Source organism: Mustela erminea, chromosome 7, assembly GCF_009829155.1.
Source record: "Mustela erminea isolate mMusErm1 chromosome 7, mMusErm1.Pri, whole genome shotgun sequence".
NCBI lineage: Eukaryota > Metazoa > Chordata > Mammalia > Carnivora > Mustelidae > Mustela > Mustela erminea.
In genome coordinates this window covers 55,030,061-55,035,488 of record NC_045620.1, presented here as the reverse complement: position 1 = coordinate 55,035,488, position 5,428 = coordinate 55,030,061, and positions in this window count along the sequence as shown.

The following is a 5,428-nucleotide window of genomic DNA, read 5'->3' as shown; positions in this document are numbered from 1 at the left end:
TGTATTCCCCTAACATTTCTGTTTTGCATTTCTCTATGATCAGAAAACTTGGTCTTGGCTGGATGTTCTTGCTAATCTTCTAGGGGAGGGGCACCGTGATTCTCAAATGTCTTTTCCTGAGGTGGAATTGCACTGTCCTTGCTAGGGGCCAGGCTAAATAATCTGTTCAGGTTTGCACTTGGTAGCTTTTGTTCCCTGAATTCTTTCCTAGAGTTTGAAGGAGGAGAAGAAGATGGCGGCCACTCAGTCTCCAGCCAGAGGAGCTGAGCACTCAGGGCCCCACTCCTCAGTGCACCCTCAGAGAAAAGCAGTCCATCCCTCCTGTCTCCCTGATCTCTGGCCAAGTTCCATGCTCACCCAGCCTGTGACCAAGCTTTTCTATCTCTGGTGCATGGCCCCCTTTAGAGGCTCTAACCCCAGAAGATTTCTGCAGTGTGCTCCTGCATCACTTTTCCTGGAGGAGGAAGGTGAGTCTCCCCTGATCTGCCACTTGTGGAGTCCCTGCTCAAAGGGCAGTGTCCCAATTGTGCCTTGGATCACGGTTTTAAGGTAAACCCGAGCTTAGAGCCCTCTTCTTAGTTCCATCTCTGCATCCAGCTTCCCCACTCTGATACCTGGCAGCTCTGCCACACTCAGACACCCCTGGTCTTTCTGTGACCCTGAGATACCTGAGACCACAGTGTCCCAGCGAGGCCCCCTCCACCACCCTGCCTTAGCCTCTGGAGCCATGTCCGTCCACAGAGAGGACTTCTAAAAGTTCTGATTTTGTACTCTGCTGCTCTGCCACTTGCCAGGAGCCAGCCCCTCCCCCTCGGTCTATCTTCCCGTGTATCACCTCAGATTCACTTCTCCATCTGTCCTACCTTCCAGAAAGTGGTCGCTGTTCTGTTCATAGAATTTCTTCTATTCTTCTCTTTGATCTGTTGAGTTTATAGGTGTTCAGAATGGTTTGATAACCATCTAGCTGAATTTCTGGGACCAGATGAAATTTAGGTCTCCTAGTCCTCTGCCATCTTGTGCCTCCATAATTGACTTTTGTATGTTAACTTCATGTCCTCAAATTTTGCTATAACCACTTACTAGTTCCAGGATCTTTGTTGTTTTTGTTGTTGTTGGTTCTTGGGGATTTTCTATAAAAACAATCTTGTCTGTGCACAAGTACATATTCCTTCTCAATTTGTATGTCTTTTCTTTTTTTAAAACTGATTGTATTATCTTGGACTTTCAGTAGGAAGTGGTAAAAAGTAATATATCCCTGCCTTATTCCTGGTCTTTGGGGGAAAGTTTCTGACCACTGAGTAAGTTGTTACCTGTAGGCATTTCACTGATGTATTTTGTCAAATTGTGAATACTTCTCTTCCTAGTTTGCTGAGGATTTTTATCATAGATGTGTGTTGGATTTTAGCAAAGGCTTTTTTACATCTATTTGTGTAATTATATGTTTTTTTCTCTTTTAATGTGTCTCTTCTTACTTACATGGTTTCTGAAGGGAAATCTAATTTAATTTTTTTGTTGTTTCTTTACATCTTAGATATTTTCCCCCTCTAAATTCATTCAAGATAGTCTTTTTCTCTTTGATTTTTTTATAAGTTTGAATATGATATTCTGAATATTTTATATATATATATATATATATATATATATATATATATATATGACCATTTATTCCATTAAGGGTTCTCTAAGCTTCCTAGAACTGTGATATAATGCCTTTCATTAATTTTAGATGATTCTCAACCATTAGTCATTCAAATATTTCCTATATTCCCTTCTTTCTCGTCCTTCTGATATTTCTATTATACACATGGTATTCCTTTTGTAATTGCCTTTCAGTTTTTAGATATTTTGTTTCCTTGATTCCATTTCCGTTTTCTCTTTAATTTTCAGTTTGCAAAATTTCTAATGATATTTTCAAGCTCACATTCTTTTGTCAGCTGTTTCTAGTCTATTAAGAGCCGGCTAAAGGCATTTTCTATTTATCTTCTAGTGTTTTTGATTTCCTGTTGATCCTAAAGTTTCCATCTGTTACAGATAACAGATATATTACTTATCTGTTTTTACATGTCCATTTTTTTCCATTTGATTCTTAGCATATCAATCATAGTTATTTTAAATTCTTAATCTGATAATTCCAAAATATTTGTCATACTGTTTTTTTTTTCTTTTCTTTTTTTTTCTCTTCTTCTTCTTAAAAAGAGAGAGAGAGAGAGAGAGCAGGGGGAGGAGCAGAGGGAGAGGGAGAGAGAGACAATCCCTATCAGGCTCCACATAGAGTGTGGAGCCCAATACAGGGCCTGATCTCACCACCCAAAACTATGATCTGAGCTGAAATCAAGAGTCAGATGCTCAACAGACTGAGCCACCCAGGTACCCCAGCTGTCATACTGGTTCTGATGTCTATTCTTTCTCTGCAAAGTATGGTTTTGCCTACTAACATGCTATATGCAATTTGTTGTTATATATGAAAAATCATGTATTAGGTGAAAAGAATTGAGATATCAGGGCTTTAGTGTGAGGGTTTGTTTTATGGCTAGGAGTTTGATTCTGTTTACTCTGTGTTCTAGCTATAGTGTTAGTGACTAAACTTTCCTCTATTGTCCTTGTTTTTGTCTTCTCTACTGTCTTTTTGTTTTCCTAGAAACTTTTTCTTAAACATGGTCTGAGGCTTGCAGTTCTTTTCTCTGTGATCCATTATTATACTACTGTAATGACTTTGTTAGGTTAGCATGTATTAGTGGAGCACAGGGCACTGGATGGTGGACTGTAGTTCAACAACAAACTACAAGAGAAACTGAAATAAAGAAGTTTATTACTCACAGGTCCTGGAAGAAGTACAGGGAATGCCTTGAGGGGTTACAAGAGAAGGTCAAGGTGGAGTGCAAATAGAGTGATAGGACCTGGAGTGTATACCTTTATTATGGCTCATAGGCTGAGTGCTTTGTGGTTGTGGTTCCCAGGCCAGAGCTAGACTGGTCAGTTCAAACCAGCTGACTAGGGGGTTGGTAAGTCCCTTAGAGGTCCAAGGGGGCACATAAGAGGAAGGCCCTGTGAGGTAGAGGAGACTCTTGATCATAAGGGCTGTTGGTGAAATCAAAGAGTTATATTTATTTGTGACCCTCTGGTCTACTATCTGGGGCATGAACTTGCATCAGGTGCTAGTGTCAGTTTAAAGTCTCTGCAGGCCACTTGGCCAAACTAAATGGATTCTAAACTTTCAATATCTATAGATATGGTACAGATGTCCAGCGGATAGAAAGCATTCTATAGCCCTATGATTAGGTCTCAATATGTTAGTGAGTCTCTGCCCTCAGGCTATAGCCTTCATGATGAGTATTTCTCAGCATCTTTTCCCTCTTAGATGAGACAGGAAGTTTTCTGAGGCTGGATTTGGATATTTTCTTTCCCTTAAACTCTAGTAAAACTGAAATATGTTAGGCTCTGGTAAAATAGTTTCTCTTGAGTTGAGTATTTAGGATAACATCACTTTGGGTATACTTCAAAATAAGGGTTACCTTTCCCTTTCACCTGCCGGAAAAAGGAGGGCATTTTTCTCTGAGCTCCACTGTGAGAATCTGATGAGGTTCTTGGAACTAGAGTTGACAAATATATGTGGGTCCTCCATATTTATCTCTCAAGCTTGTCCACACGGAGCCTGTAACAATTCATCAACTACAGTTTAAGTTTTCCTATCAGTTTGTGGCTTCAGTAGCTTCAGGTTCTGCTAAGCTGTGAGGCTCTGTATTTCCTTGTCTGTCTTTCCAGTGTTGGGGAGGCCGATCTATAAAGAGTTGTTGATTTTTGGTTTGTAGCTCTTTGTTGTTGCATGAATGGGAGGGATAACTTTCAACCTCTTTACATGTTGAAACAGAACCTGGAAACCCTTTTACATTCTTCTGGTGCTGAGATCTTAAGTTGCCTCTGTAAGGATTTTTTTTTAAGGATTTTATTTAATTTAATAAGGATTTTATTTTATTTGTTTGAGAGAGAGAGAGAGAATGAGTAGGGGGAGGAGCAGAGGGAGAGGAAGAAGGAGACTCCTTGCTGAGCAGAGAGCCCGTTGCAGGAGTGGATCCCATGACCCTGAAATCATGACCTGAGCTGAAGGCGGACACTTAACTGCCTGAGTCACCCAGGTAACCCTCCTCTGTTAGGATTTTAAGAGACAGAAGAGCTTTGCTAGCTTAAGAAAAGACTAGCCAAGACTAACCTAGAATGTGGGAGCTTGAAGGCAGAGTCCAGTGTGAGGATCTGGCATCGACCTTTGGTTTCTGGGGGAAGTCAGCCATATAATGCCTTGATTTCCATCACTTAGCTGGTTCTTAGGGGTTTATTTTATTTTGTTTTTGTTTGTTTATTTTTTTAGAGAATGCAGGGCAGAGGGAGAGAGAGAGATAAGGAGAAAATCTTAAGCAGGCTCCATACCAAGCAAGGAGCCCGATGCAGGCTTTCATCCCAACACCTGAGATCATGACCTGAGCTGAAATAAAGAGCTGTATGCTTAACTGACTGGATCACCTAGGCGCCCCTAGCTGGTTCTAGTTTGTTCACCGATACAACAATCACTGTACTGCCAGCTACTTCCTTCATGTCTCCACATCATGGCTTAACAGCTGTCATTTTGATATAACCTTGTATTTTTGCCAAGAACTCCTAGCTGATTTTCTGTGACAATTATTAAATCTGGTCTCAATAGACTTGAATCAGAATTCTAATTCTTCAGATTATTAGTGTTATATTCATGGGTCAACAGTTAAGCAGTCTCTGCTTGATTTAGGGACCACATGTTGTGATGAAGAGAAAGCTAGATCAGAGAGCTAAAGACCTAAATCCTAGCCCCAATTCTTACTACTGAAATGTTTTGGGGCAAGTTCATCTTCTGTGAGCACCAAGGAGGTTGGGCTCTATTCTTAACCAAAGCTTCCCCTTAACCACCTACTCCGTGGCTGTGAGGCACTGGAATGGGTGAGAGGTAGGCACTTGGGCAAAGAAAATATGAGTACACCATTCAGTAGAAGAGATGGAGATGGAAATAAACAATTATAGTATAGCAGGATATTGGATTATAGTAGGATTTGCCTGAAAGGAAGTGTGATTTAAATCTGCCTAGGAATACTGAGTATTCAAACTGTGTAGAAATTGAGGTTGGGTGGGAGGGAAAGGTGCAGAGAGGGAGGAAGGGACATTCTGGATCAAGCAGTGCAAGTCTATGCAGGGGGTTCTGGCTCTATGGTGAAATATTGTTTGCATGTTTAGTAGCTCTCTTGCACCTGTGGCATCTTTAGAGCTCCATGCAAAAAGGGATAGGCTCATACTAAGCCAGAGTCTTCTTTGCCTCAAGCCCAGTATTACCCTACCAGTTAACATCTCACGCATCCCGTAAATGGCAGATCAAGTGCCATGCCCTATATAGGTGCTTTCTGATGGATTT